The 15,340-nt window shown below is 41.7% G+C and overlaps 1 protein-coding gene across 4 annotated transcripts in view; it reads left to right on the top strand.

The window, feature by feature from the left end:
• Nucleotides 1-230: 230 nt before the first annotated feature.
• The window catches only part of SLC7A2 (solute carrier family 7 member 2), a 74,079-nt gene continuing 58,969 nt past the window's right edge, over nucleotides 231-15,340 (top strand). Inside the window, exons 1-2 of one of the 4 annotated variants that reach the window (XM_055287107.2) lie at nucleotides 276-424; nucleotides 5,359-5,404. The gene's annotated coding sequence lies outside the window, so the exon portion shown is untranslated. Of the gene's footprint in view, nucleotides 425-4,178; nucleotides 4,563-5,358; nucleotides 5,405-15,340 lie in introns of those variants that run through there. The other 3 variants (XM_055287111.2, XM_063613077.1, XM_055287100.2) reach the window with 3 other exon arrangements.

Below are 15,340 nucleotides of genomic sequence, written 5' to 3'. Positions count from 1 at the left end.
TCACGCACAGCCCCGCTTCCCCAGCTCGCGCCCACTGGCCTAGCCCGGGGCTAGCGCCCGCCCACGTGTGCTCGGCCCCAGGCAAACCCCCCCGGAGCAGCGGCCGCACACCGCCCACCCCGGGGATTGGCCAGCGCGGCCGGGGCCCGGCGGGAGGCGGGCTCGGGGTCGCGTTGCGGGAGCGCGGGGGAGGCTGGAGGAGGCGGTGCCGCCCGGCCCCACGCCCCGCCCCCGCCCCGGGCGGCTACACAGAGGGGCGCCCACGTGTCCAGCCCTCCTACTGCAGCGCGGCCGGCGGGTGCTCCTCTTCGCGGGACTAGCGAGGTGGCGGCCGCTGCTCCAGCGTACCCCAGCCGCGGGCCCCCGACGCGCTCCAGCCGCCAGCCCACCGCCGCCTTCTTGGCGCGACCCCAGCGCAGCCCCAGTAAGTTGCTGGGTCTCCAGCCGCGCCGAGAGGCCGCGGGCGACGGGCAGCCCGGATGCTGGGGCCGGCGGGGAAGGAGCGGGGCGGGGGCGCCCTGGAGCCAGCGGGGAAGGAGAGGGTCGGGGGCGCCCAGGGACGAGTCCAGCTGCGCGCAGCTGCCCTGAGGCCGCGCTCCAGCGACTCTTTGGCGGGGAGTCCCGGGGCCGTGGGCTGGGGCTGAAGCCGTGGACCCTTGTCCTCAGGGCTGCGCCCCGGGGTGCGCCTAGCCTCGTCTGGTCCCTGTGCAGCCGGCTCTGCCCGGGGGCTTCGGGGACCGCTGGAACTGGAAGAGGGGCTGGCACGGCGACTTCGCGAGGACCCTTGAGTCACTCTTTCCAGGGGAGCTCGGCGCACGCCTCTCCGGGTGGGCAGGCCGAACTTCCCGGCCCTGCATGCTGCCGAGGTCCCCGAAGTCGCCTTCACTCCTTTGGGGTTCTTGGGTTAAATTAGAAACCCGGCTTGGAGCGCTGGAAGCTCCTTCACATTCTGCAGGGGACCTGGTAAAATAGCCCGTCTTGGTGTTTGTATTGGGTATTTTAAAGTAACTTGGTGCCTTTTAAAATCCATTTGAGATGGGCTGTAATTTTTAAGCCCGTTTCATTAAACCCTGTTCTTGAGGCTTAGAGAATCTCCCAACCCGTCACTCCAGAGTACCTGTCCGTCCGGAAAGTATCTTTTCATCCTCTTTTGACGCTTACATCCAGTCTATGGAGTAAGGTATTGAGAGATTGTTACTCTCAACTCGTCGAAAAGAAATATGCTCAGCAAAAGCCACAATCATATGTGGCTTTTGAAGTGGATATAGTGCGTGGATTTCAAGAGAAAAAGTACTCAGCCTCTTCAGAGTTGTAAATATTTGTGCAAAACTGTCTAAAGCCTTTAGGTGACTAATTTTGGACCAGTAATAAGATTTATCTAGACGTTTGTGCAGAAACACTAATCCTTTTAATGAGAGGATATCGTCAGATGTTATTCAAATAAGAGCTCTCTGAATCCTGTCCAGGGCCGCCTGGGTTATAAAATTAGAATGTATGTGGACTTGACTTGATACTTTTTCATTCTTGCCTGAGCTAGTCTTTAAAGCTTAATAATTATCTCCTCCGGAAGGTGAAACATTTTGTGTTTGTAATCTTTCTCTAGGAGATGTATAAGATGTGAATATTCTATATTATGTACGTTGTTAGGATTGCTTTGTAATTAGTAAATGCTTTTTTATTTTAATTGCACTGAAGCGTGACGTGAAATGATCTCTCAGTGCAGAACACAAGAGTTCTTCCCTCTTCTTTTACTACAAAGTTGCTAGTTGCCTGCTCTGGATTGAAACTGGGAGGCCACTTTATTGTGATTTTTCAAGTTTCTTCCGTTGGCCCACACTTTGTTTACATTCTGTGCCTTCATCTGGGAATGGTCATTCACCTTAAGGCATTTTGATTATCTTTTAGGGTGTGCCATGGCCTTGGAGACCAGAGTAAAGCGCTGTGGTATCTGCAGGGATCCAGTTTGCAGAATCCTTGGCCTCCTAAGCAGTTGGCATAGCTCTTTTCATTCCAGAATCTCTAATCATTCCAGATTCTCTCCTGTCACTGGGCTTAGGAGCCTGTGAAGGCGAATAGAAGCTAGCTGGGGAGACAGGGGAGCTGTGGCAGTTTAAAAAGACTGATCTTACACTGGAGTTTTTCATGTTCCATTCTCATGTATCTTTGCCATTTGAACACATGTGCCTGAAGAATTTTAAAGTTCACGTTTCTTGCTTTGCACTGCAAACACACTCACCTTTGCAGAGTGGAAGTGCCTTGTCCCCATTCTAGTGGTCTACCTTCTGTTCTCTTTTCAGACCTCCTGCCTCAAGCCCTTGTTTCTCCTGGCTGTTCTGGCCAGACCCGGAGTCGTCGTTGTGCCCATTTCTTCTCTTTTCAGTCCTTCCTTTTCAAATGTTTTTTCCCAGAAGGCCTCTGGCAGCTTCTCTATTTAGCCTAGCCTCTGTCTTCTCTTGTTTTATTTTGCCCTCTCTCCCTCCCTCTCTCTCCCTCTTTCCCCCTCTTTCCCTTCTTCTTCCTCCCTCTCTCCCTCCCTTCTCTCTTCGTCTCTCTCTCTCCCTCATTTCTCTCTCCCTCTCTCTCTCTCTCCCTCTTCCCTCCATTCTCTCTCCCCGCTTCTCTCTCTGTGTGTTCAGAGCCATCTGCTGGTTTTACTTTGGTGCCCTTTGGTGAACAACTTTCAGAACAGAATCTTGGAAGCACCTTCATGTTGCTGTTTGCTTTATTTCCCCAAACATGTAGACATGAACACATTGATTTTAAAGACTCTTACGGACTACCCACTAGATGCCAAACATTTAGAACAAAAGCAAAAGCTTTCAGTGGAATATATTTCTAAATACTCACATATTTAGTATTGGATGCATCATTTGAATGCTTTGTCATCCAACTGGATCCTGAAAAACTTAGTTAACTAAGATTTCACTTAAGTGATAGCACTTGTCTAAATGGGCTTGAAAATCGAAGCTGTTAACTAATTTCTAAACCTTTAATCTGCATATTAAAAACCATATAGATACAACCTTGAATGACAGCAGAAAACTAATGGAATTGTTCTTGTCATTGTCTTCCATTTTAATAACTTTTCATTTTAGTACCTAATACACTATGTGTCACATAACACATGCTTATATGTCTTTATTGTTGAGTGAATGCAACTGATTTCAACAGTTTGAGAAAAGATGTTTTATCTCTCTTCAAATGTATTTATTCCTTCGTTGAAAACTTACTGAGTTTCTACTCTGTACACTGGAAAATTTAAAAAGCAATGTGTAACTCCGGTTTTAGAGGGATTCTATAATTATGTTTACATTTGGGGAACTCCATTGATGGATTTTAAGAGCAGTTTTTTATTTTGCTGTACTGTATTTAAAAATACCACCACTTCTATGCAGACGATTTCAGACCTGTCTGTGCCACAAAGCAAGTGATTTACATGCTTTCTCTTAATACATGAAGGTAATGCTACTATTTCATCATCAAAAGCACATGCGCTGGACATTTTTATTTCACTAGTAGTAACAAATTTGTCCGCACTCCTCTTATATTTCCCTTTTACTTGACTTTCTAGCTCTTGTTTTAGAAGTGGAGTTTGTGGCTATGCAAATGTTGTGGATGACATTGACAAAACCCAGCCAATTCGGGCAGATCACTTGAGGACAGAAGTTCGAGACCAGCCTGGCCAACATGGTGAAACCCTGTCTCTACTAAAAATACAAAAATTGCGTTAATAGGTGCAGCAAACCTCCATGGCACATGTATACCTATATAACAAACCTGTGTGTTCTGCCCATGTATCCCAGAACTTAAAGTAAAATAAAAAAAATACAAAAATTAGCCAGGTTTGGTGGCAGGTGCCTGTAATCCCAGCTACTCGCCAGGCTGAGGCAGGAGAATCGCTTGAACCTGGGAGGTGGAGGTTGCAGTGAGCCGAGATTGTGCCACTACACTCCGGCCTGGGTGACAGAGCGAGACTGTGTCTCAACACACACACACACACACACACACACACACACACACACACACACACACAATCCCAGCCAATTAGGAGTTCATTTCCATCAGGCTTCAGTTAGTTAAGATAATCAGAGCATGAATCACCTATTTTCTTGTCAATCTTAGTAGTGGAAACTGTTATATATCAGTCTATGGAAGCAAGCAGTATGTTGTTGCTTTTCACATTCTTATCGACTTTCTTTTTTTTCTTTTTTGAGACAGAGTCTCGTTCTGACACCCAGGCTGGAGTGCAGTCGTGCGACCTTGGCTCACTGCAACTTTCACCACGTGGGTTCAAGCAATTCTCATGCCTCAGCCTCCCGAGTAGCTGGGATTACAGGCGTGTGCCACCATGTTCGGCTAATTTTTGTAATTTTAGTATACATGGGGGTTTCACCATGTTGCTCAGGTTGGTCTCGAACTCCTGGCCTCAAGTGATCCGCCCGCCTCGGCTTTCCAAAGTGCTGGGATTACAGGCGTGAGCCACTGTGCTTGGCCTCTTGTGGACTCTTAAAGTTTAAATATTTCTGAGCAAGGCCTCTGCTGCCGTTATGCTGACCTCACTGGTAAGTATAATTAGTATTGACTTGAGAAAAGATTTGAGTTAATAAGGCTATTTTAGAGGCTGGATTCGAATATGTGGGTCACGTCTCTTCTGTTCTTATTTAGACTTTTAGTTTGAATCTCTGTCTTTAGAGAGATGTGGTTCCCTGTTATTCTGGGTGTGTATGGATGTGATGTGTTGTGGAAAATCTTGGAATTTCTTGATACAGGACTTTATACACCCAAGGCTGAATCGTGAAGCCAGAGCGTTCTAGTGCTGCAAATGTCATGAATTTAATTTTTCACCGTGTCCCCATCCTCCTGCAAAAAATAAAATATAAAATATGTAAAATGAGATAAAAAATGAAAGCGATACCCACACACCCATTCTGGCACTGCTGCGTACTAGCCCCCCTCTACAGAACTGAGCCTAATCTGGGATTCAGTATCAGGAAGGCGAGTGATGCGAGAACATTCCATGACCTTTGTAACAGGAGCTTAAAAAAAAAAAAAAGCCCCGACTGTGTTGTATTCATTTTTGGAATATTTGGTGAACAATACACAACAAAGAATTTTTATGTCCCTTGTTGATTCTTACTAGTTTTTCCCACAGTTGTGGGGAAAATTCTCTTCTTTCCTTAATCCATTTTGGCTTCATCAAGTCTCCCTAAATCTTCCTACAATCATATGTATGGTGGGAGTATATCTGTGGCTAAAGTGGGAGGATCGCTTGAGTCTGGGAGGTGGAGGCTTGAAAAAAAAAGAATGGAGAAATCACATGAGTCCTTTAGTTATCACTCCCATCACTGCTTCTCCCAGCAGGAGACTCTCTGAAGACCAGCAGGAAAGCAGTGAGCCTTTACAGGTTAGTGCTGATTTCAGTCTTGGCTTGCACGTTGGAATGGAAAAAGGACTGATAAAAAAAAAAATGTTGACAGTGGAAAGATTTGTGCATATTCCATATTAGAGAGGGACGAGTTTTTCTGTTCGCAGGAAACACATTCAGTTTAGTGTCCTACCATTGGCCTAGTAGAAGAAAAAAATATTTTAAAAGAATCTTTACTGGAGACTTCAGTTCCTATAAGATATTGCTCTTCCTTTGTACAAGGAAGGTTTCCATGAAGGTATGGAATTGAGTATCACTGGTTCACTTTCCAGGTTCCTGGTTCTTGTGAATGTACCTTTTTAGAAAATTTTTGATAATCGTTCCTGAGAGGTTGAGTGGAGGGGATTTTGGACAAGAAATTGATTCACATTTTTTAGTCTACTCGGGCAGATTATTTAAAGGAATCCTGGAATGAGTCCATTTCTACTAGGGGAATCACTTCACAAGGTTTTTGTTCAATGGACCTCAGGTGCTCCAAATTCTTTAATCATAATTCTTCACCACACACTGCTATAATACCATGATTGGTTCTTACATGGGCAGTAAATAGTATTCATTTTAGGTCTTGGGTTGGGCAGTGGGTGCATGTTCATTATATTATCATTTAAAAATATTATATAAGTTAATAAAATTTTAAATGAACTTTCCATAAATCAATTCGTAAATAAAAATTTCACAAATTTCTTTTGTGTGTTTTTTCTTCAAGTAGAAAACATCTTTATTTTTATTTATTTATTTTTTTTGAGACAGAGTCTCACTCTGTCGCCCAGGCTGGAGTGCAGTGGCGCGATCTCGGCTCGCTGCAAGCTCCGCCTCCCAGGTTCACGCCATTCTCCTGCCTCAGCCTCCTGAGTAGCTGGTACTACAGGCGCCTGCCACCGCACCCAGCTAGTTTTTTGTATTTTTAATAGAGATGGGGTTTCACCATGTTAGCCAGGATGGTCTCGATCTCCTGACTTCGTGATCTACCCACCTCAGCCTCCCGAAGTGCTGAGATTATAGGCGTGAGCCACAGCGCCTGGCTGAAAACATCTTTATGGAAAGAAACTTTACGCTTCAGAAGGGTGGCTGTTTCTTTAGATCGTGACTTTTTTCCTTCCTGAAATTCACTTTATATTCACTCCCACGATGTTCCTTGTCTGTTGCAGCAAAGGGTACTTATTATTCGTACGTGACGCTCATAGTTCACAGAATATTTGCAACTTCCCAAGGTACTTGTCCTGATAAAAATTCAAATGGAAACTCTTCACGATAATCTGTATCAATGTGGGTATGAATTCCTCTGGGAAAAGCCTGAGCTCAAAACTTTAGGCTACTCTGTATGGACTTTTTATTTGCTTTAATGATCGTATGAAACAATACAATTTTATATTTATGTTTGAATTCACCAGCAAGTTTTAAGTGGTTTCTTTAATTCAGCTGTGATTTAAGCAATTGTTTGGGAGACATCTTTGCTCTTGAGTTCTGGGGAGACCTAGAAGGAGCCTGGGGTGAGCTTTGACCCTCCATCCTTAAGGCCTCAGCCAACACTCAGGTGTGTTTTGGCCACATGAAGAATTTACTTTTGTTCCACAGCAGCCTGTGGCAAGAAAGTGAAGTCACATTGGCTGTGATTCACCAAGCAAAGTGAGATTTTGATTTCAACTCAGAGGCCTGGCATTTTGCATTTATCTGGACCTTTGTGAAGGCATTGGTAGAAGAATAACAAACTAGTAAGAATTCAGTTTATTGATCATCCTGAAACAAAATGGCACTGCTGAGTATTTAGTGAGCCTCAGTGAGGACTAAGTATTGAGCACCAGCTGTGTGCCCTCTGAGAATGTGCCAAGTGCTCAGTGAGATTGAGGCAGGTGGTAAATAAGATCTTGTGGCTCCGCTGGACCACTGGTCAATTTCTTATGGAGTTCAGTGTCTAGGGGATTGAAACCCTTACCTTTCAATTAGTTGCTCTTTAAATTATTTCATACTTTAAAGTCTTGAATTGCAGTGATATTTTTAACTGTGTATGTAATTCTAATTGGCGGAGCCCATATTTTACAGAATTGCCAGTGGTTCTCATTATGGGATAAAATTGAGGTCATTTTGAGTGACCAAAGTAACAATTAATTATATCAAGTTTATCAATTGTATTTCTATATGCATTCCTTAGAGAACCCATATATGTTCTCAGTTACTCTTCTACCACATTTTCTTCTCTTTCGCTTTCATCTTTATTACCAACTTTTATTAATAAATTTGTAGAAGTTAAAGGTCATGTTCTTTTTAGGTAGAATTGTATAATATTTACAACTTGAGGGCTATACTGTTTGAGCAGTCTCTGAAATTTAACTGCAACTCTTAAAAGATTGAATAACTGACTCAAACGAGAACTGAGGAAATTCAGGTCAAGAAAAAGAAAAGATTGCGTGACTTTTACAGTTTTTTCTAACGAAAGGCATTTGCGTGAATGGTTCCCGTAGTTCCCTGATACACAGAGAAGGAGCTCCTCCTCCTTTACTCCGATCTGCTGGCCATTCTGTTTACATTCATGCCTCTGCAGGAAAGAAGAACTTTAAGATCATAGCAGCTGTTCTGTACAGCAGTGGCTCCCTTGATGTTTTAGGGGAGTTAAGGAAATTAAGTGATGGAAGCATGTACCCCCGCCCCCCACATCCCATCCAGTTCACTTCCCTGTAAAAAAGAATGCACATCTGTATGTAAACTGTGCCTCTTCCCTCCGGCAATTTTGTGTAAGATTTCTGGAAGGTCAAGACTTCCCGCATTCCAACCAGTGGGCAACTAGGGTTTCAGAAACCCAAGATAAGAACCTTGGAATGCAGAAACCATTTCAACTTCTCGGAGAAATATCTTAGGAGAGAATCCTGTGGGCAGGATGGGGACTTCTTGGTTATGCGTCCTTTCCTGTTGCTGAAGAAGACTGCTTATGACCTCCAAGTTGGGGCTGAGAACTGGCCCAGAAGTAGATGTGGCAGTTGGGGGTACTGTGAGTCACAGAGCTATGACAGTAAGATAGCAATGACCCTTCTCAACTAGTGCCATGGTGGATGCCGTTCCATGGCCTCAAGGGTATACTTGACTTCAGTGATCTCCAGCCTCACCATCTTTCTTTCCTCCAAATTCTTAGATTCATAGATTTCAATGTCTTCCTATGGGCCAGAAACAAATTTGCTTGAGTTTTGGCTGAGATAATTTAAATTGAGTGTTTGTAAATGTCTGACATAAACAGAAAAAAAATGGATAAGGTTAGTCATTGCCCTCTTTTCTTATCTAAAATTGGAGCATCTTTAGTGTGACATTTGAAATCTAATCTTGCCAGTTCAATGTCAGTCTGGTATGGATATTCTTGTAGAAATCTCTGAGATTTAATAAACTTACAGTTGAGTAGAATTGAATCATACTAAAGACCAGTGGAAGCATCCTTGCAGGGCCTTATCAGTTTTTACAATGTAAAATAACTAACCCATAGCATCTCCTTTTACAGTTATGTTTGTTTAATAACATGCTTAATGAATAATAGTGACACGAAGTGAGGAATTTTAATGCTGATTTAGCTACTGAAATTATCTCTTGCAACACTTGCTTTACTTGTAGTTAGGATTTGTAATGTTTTATTGCAAAAGAAAGCCCTCTTTTAAATGCGTTGCATTTGTGCCATAGTGGTTATGTAGGTGGAGTAGGACTTGTGTCTGTACAATTCATCAAGAACATAGCACAGAGCGCTTTTACATGCCATTCAGAGACAATAGTGGGTGTTGATAAAATTTGTAGTACTAGAGCTGTGAAAACAAATGCTGGGCTGGTGCCTGCTTTAAATGCTCTTGAAACTTAGCAGAATTTCATTTTTATAACAAAAATCACTATTTTCTTTAAGGAGGATTGATAATATGAATAAGGCTTGGTGTCCTGGAAATTCATTTGGTTATATCACCATAAAAATGGTGAGACACTGTTGTGGTAGTTGGTTTTGTATTTTAAATCCTAAACTTCACAGTACATTTAAAACTGTCCTGTGCGAAATTTCAGAGGCTTTGGACATGTTCCTCTCTAGCCTCCATTGCCGTGGACAGTTATCAAGTTTCTGGCACGGTGCTAGACAAATATGGAAGAGAAGCAAGTGCCTCAGAATGACATTTTAGAGCGCTCTTTTTATAGGTTAAAAGACTGAGATCTTGAGAGGTGTAACTCATCTGAGGTTAGACAGCTAGGGATAGAGTGAAGACTGGAGTCCAAGCATACTGAAAAATCAGACCATTCTGTTTTTGTGAAAACAAATAATAATTACTGGAATGCACTACTTCTGTGGAATTTTTTTTTTTTTTTTTTTTTTTTTTGAGACAGACTCTCACTTTGTTGCCTGGCTGGAGTGCAATGGCACAATCTCGGCTCATGTGAGGTTAGACAGCTAGGGGTAGAGTGAAGACTAGAGTCCAAGCATGTTGAAAAATCAGACCATTCTGTTTTTGTGAAAACAAATAATAGTTATTAGAATGCACTACTTACTTGTGGAATTTTTTTTTTTTTTTGAGGCGGACTCTCACTCTGTTGCAAGGCTGGAGTACAATGGCACAATCTTGGCTCACTGCAACCTCCACCTCCCAGGTTCAAGCGATTCCCCTACCTCAGCCTCCCAAGTAGCTGGGACTATAGGCGCACACCACCATGCCTGGCTAATTTTTTTTGTATTTTAGTAGAGATGGGGTTTTACTATGTTGGCCAGGATGGTCTTGATCTCCTGACCTTGTGATCCACCTGCTTCGGCCTCCCAAAGTGCTGTGATTACAGGCATGAACCACCGTGCGTGGCCTATGTGGGAATTTTTAAATTGGGGATCAGCACAATTATAACTTAACATTTTTAGATTTTAATGGTTAACTATAATTTATTATATAATTTTAAAAAGCTGGAAACGATTTAAATGTGTGTATGTGTGCATTATTATTATTTTTGCCTGTGTGGAGACGGGGGTCTCACTGTGTTGCCCAGGCTGGTTTTGAACTCCTGGCCTCAAATGATCTTCTCGCCTTGGCCTCCCAAAGTGCTGGAATTATAGGCATAAGCCACTGTACCTGGCCTTTTTAAATTTTTTGAAGAAAGGATTTTGAATATCCACAATGCAAAGAGATGAAAAATATTTGAAGTGATGGATATGCAAATTACCCTGATTTGATCATTACATATAGTATATACGTATTGAAATATTCTCTGTCCCATAAATATGTACGATTATTACGTGTCAGTGAAAAAAGAAATAATGCAAACGAGTAAATTTTAAAAACTCTGTTAACAATAACATGTAATAGAAATATGCCCTAAAGATTTCATGATGAGCTATTAAATTATTTTTCCAAGAGATGTTTGAAGCTAATGAAGTGCATTTAGAAAATTGTAAGTGTTACAGGAAGAGTGGAAAAGAACGTTTTTAGATTTTAAAATTTCTTGAAAATGAATATATTTGGATAAGATATTTTAGTAGAGTGACAATCTTATGATATGAGCAAGTTTATTAAATGGCATACTTTTACCAGAAAATGGGAAAATATAGTCTTAATCTAAAAATAAAAAGACTTTTAATATGAGTTCTAAGGCTTTTAAAGTCATTAGGGTTTGGACCTCATAAATGGTGCTTTTAAACAAGTAAGTTCTGTTTGGAGTGCTATTGTGCTATCTTTTTTTAAAAAACAAAGCTATTTGAATTTTTTACTTTTTCTGATTATCGTAGGTAACAGATGGTTTGCACTTAGTTCAGTGAACCAAACAAAAAAAGAGCAGACTTGGCAGAAAATTTCTGTTGATAGTGCATTTTTTCTGTACTGAAATGGATCACATGAACTTTTTGAATAATGAATAACATATTTACATTATTCTGGTCTTTTTTGCTACAGAGTACAAGAGAAATGTGAAGGACAAACAACCTTATTGTTACTCTTATAAATTATGTAAAATATGTTTGTATTCTTCCTGCGTTGCTAACTCTAGGTATTGTTGGATGCCCTGTCTACTTTTAAAAATGATAAATTGAGCCGGGCGCAGTGGCTCATGCCTGTAATGCGAGCACTTTGGGAGGCCAAGGCAGGCAGAGACCTGAGATCAGGAGTTCAAGACCAGCCTGGCCAACATGGCGAAACCACATCTCTACTAAAAATACGAAAATTAGCTGGGCGTGGTGGTGGGTGCCTGTAATCCCATCTGCTCAGGAGGCTGTGGTATGAGAATCATTTGAACCCAGGAGATGGAGGTTGCAGTGAGGCAAGACCACTCCAGCCTGAGAGACAGAGCAAGACTCTGTCTCAAAAAAAAAAAATAAAAATAAACAAATAATAAAAATGATAAATTGGTCAAGCGGCTGAAGACTGAAAATCTGATTTATCTCATTGAACCACTAGTAATGGTAGTGTATATATCTATACATATATATATATATATATATATATATATATATATATATTTTTTTTTTTTTTTTTTTTTGAGACAGAGTCTCGCTCTCTCACCCAGGCTGGAGTGCAGTGGCACGATCTCGGCTCGCTGCAACCTCCACTTCCCAGGTTCACACCATTCTGCCTCAGCCTCTCCGAGTAGCTGGGACTATAGGCGCCCGCCACCACCCCCGGCTAATTTTTTTGTACTTTTAGTAGAGACGGGGTTTCACCGTGGTCTCAATCTCCTGACCTCGTGATCTGCCCGCCTCAGCCTCCCAAAGTGCTGGGATTACAAGCGTGAGCCACTGCGCCTGGCCGGTAGTATATTAATATATTAATTTTTATAAGGATTTTAAAAACGCTGAGGACTCACATTATTTCTCTCAGTTTTGAAAGTATTTAGTAGAGTTGAATTTTTTATTTATTTATTTGTTTTGACTTTCAGTTGATTGATCGTTGCCGCCTGTTGGTGGTGAGCTGCTGTGGTGTGTGTCGGTGAAAGGTGGAGATGCTGGTGGTATAAGGCAGGCGAATGATATTACTAAAGTGGAGGCAGCTCTAGGAGTGGGGACTGTAGACACCAGCTGTAGCTGTTGGTACCAACAGTAATTGAAAGTTCGAGTCATCTGTTTAAAGAATGGGCCTTCACTTCATCCTGTCGTTTTAATGCATTGCATATTGGACCAGAGAAATCAGTAAAGTTTAACTGTATAATCTGAAATCTAACTTGGTATCCGTGAATCAGAATTCAGGCTATTTTCAAGAATTGGAAGAAAAGAGCTCATTTTATTGAACTAAGTGTAATTTCCTTATCATTATTATTATTCTTTTGAGACAGAATCTCGCTCTGTTGCCCGTTGGAGTGCAGTGGTGTGATCTTGGCTCATTGCAACCTCCTCCTCCGTGGTTCGGGAGATTCTTCTGCCTCACCCTCCCAAGTAGCTGGGATTACAGGTGCCCACCACCACACCTGGCTAATTTTTGTATTTTTAGTAGAGACAGGGTTTCACCATGATGGCTAGGCTGGTCCCGAACTTCTGACGTCAAGTGATCCACCCCCCTTGGCCTCCCAAAGTGTTGGGAAGGCAGTCGTGAGCCACCACACTCAGCAATTTCTTTATTAAGTACAATAAAAAGAGAAACAAGAATGCAATCATTTTTATTTTTATTTTTTCGCCTCCAACAAAGTGATGTATGCAGAACAGTGTTTTATGGTAGAGAAAAGTAATTTTTTTCTAGTGTTCATTTCACTAAAACAGCTACTGAAATTATTTGCTGAATGGTATCTTCCGCATCTCTAAAGACGTGATACGCACAATGAATAGCTTTAGTAAATCATAAAATTCTGGGCTTGGAAGAAGCCTGTGTGTTTCATTTCAAGCAGAACTGTATCTACCTATTTTTCATTGGTGTGTGCATTACGTAAGAGTGAACTGAAGCCCAGTACAGTGGCTTGTGCCTGTAATCCCAGCACTTTGGGAGGCCAAGGTAGGTGGATCACTTGAGATCAATAGTTCGAGACCAGCCTGAACAACATGGTGAAACCATGTCTCTACTAAACATACACAAAAATTAGCCAGGCGTGATAGCAGGCAACTGTAATCCCAGCTACTTAGGGGGCTGAGGAAGGAGCATCACTTGAACCTGGGAGGCAGAGGTTGCAGTGAACCAAGATAGCACCGCTGCACTGCAGCCTGGGTGACAGAGCAAGACTCTGTCTCTAAATAAATAATAAAATAATAATAATAAAAGAGTGAACTGGCATTTTATGTGTACGAAAGTATCTGCAGAACAGTCAAAATTGCCTAACTGGTAACATGAATGATAATACTTCCGTATTTAAAAACAGTAAAATGTTGATAATATCTATAACTAGGAAAAAAAGCTGTAGAACTGGCACACTGTCATCCCCAGTGGATGAATTAATTTACCTTCCCACCAACAGTGTAAAAGCGTTCCTATTTCTCCACAGCCTCGCCAGCATCTATTGTTTCTTGACTTTTTAATAGTCACCATTCTGACTGGCATGATATGGTGTCTCATTGTGGTTTTGATTTGCATTTTTCTAATGATCAGTGAGGTTGAGCTTTTTTTCTTATGTTTTTTGGCTGTGTGAATGTCTTCCTTTGATAAGTGTCTATTCATATCTTTTGCCCACTTTTTGATGGAAGACAGTGTGGCAATTCCTCAAGGATCTAGAACCAGAAATACCATTTGGCCCAGCAGTCCCATCATGGGGTATATACCCAAAGTAATAGAAATCATTCTACTATGAAAACACATCCAAACGCATGTTTATTGCAGCACTGCTTACAATAGCAAAGACATGGAACCAACCCAAATGCTCATCGGTGAGAGACTGGATAAAGAAAGCATGGCACATATACACCATGGAATACTAAGCAGCCATAAAAAGGAATGAGATCATGTCCTTTGCAGGAACGTGGATGAAGCTGGAAGCCATCATCCTCAGGAAACTAATACAGGAACAGAAAACCACACACGACACGTTCTCACTCATAAGTCGGAGTTGAACAATGAGAACACATGGATACATGGAGGGGAATAACACACACTGGGGCCGACTGAGGAGTTGGGGGCGAGGGGAGGGAGAGCATTAGGACAAATAGCTAATGCATGTGGAGCTTAAAACCTAGATGACAGGTTGATAGGTGCAGCAAACCACTATGGCACACGTATACCTATGTAACAAACCTGCACATTCTGCACTTATATCCCAGAACTTAAAGTAAAATTTAAAAAAAAAAAATCTGTAGGAAAAAGTTAAGCTTTTTCTCACTAACTTCATCCCTAGCCCTGCAGCGTTGATGTTTCCAACACTTTTATTTCAGTGCCTAGGAAGAGGGAGGAGTTGGTAGAGAATCAAAAGAACCCTAAGTATTTTGCCTCTTTCTCAGTCATTAGTTGTGTAGTCATTGTTTTACAAGTTTTTAAATGGAGCTAGGGAGGGCTCAGTGCATGATTTGAATTAGACTAATACAGTTACTGCTTTTTGAGATCCTGTTATTACATCTGTTGTACAAATTATTCACAGAATAGGTAGAATTCAGTGAGTTCAGTTCTTATTGAAGTAATATAATGTGTCGCTAAACCATTAAACATTATACATTAAAATATTGACTATACTTTAAAAAAGCTACTGGCAGAAATAACTGAAGGTGAGGTTTTTCAAGGATAATAATCATTTTATAATTACTGTTAGAAGGTAATAAACTGGGGGCTTGACAATTCTAAACAAAAACCTTCCCACTTGAAACAATTTTCCATTTAAAATTTAGACTCTGAAAGTTAAAATTTAGAGGGCTGGAACCCATGCTAGGGCTGGCCACCAAAATTTATGTTCTTTCTACAGCCCACCTCCTAACACACTGACGCTATGGAACTAGTGATTTCACAACATAATCTGTCATTCTGTAAGAAAATAATCTCGTTTGGAAATCTTTGGCGTACTTGCCTGAAGATAAAGTCTAAACTTTCC

This window comes from Symphalangus syndactylus, chromosome 1, assembly GCF_028878055.3.
Source record: "Symphalangus syndactylus isolate Jambi chromosome 1, NHGRI_mSymSyn1-v2.1_pri, whole genome shotgun sequence".
In the NCBI taxonomy this organism is placed as follows: domain Eukaryota; kingdom Metazoa; phylum Chordata; class Mammalia; order Primates; family Hylobatidae; genus Symphalangus; species Symphalangus syndactylus.
Note: the sequence above shows the minus strand (reverse complement) of the source record. Positions and strands in the feature narration are given on the sequence as shown.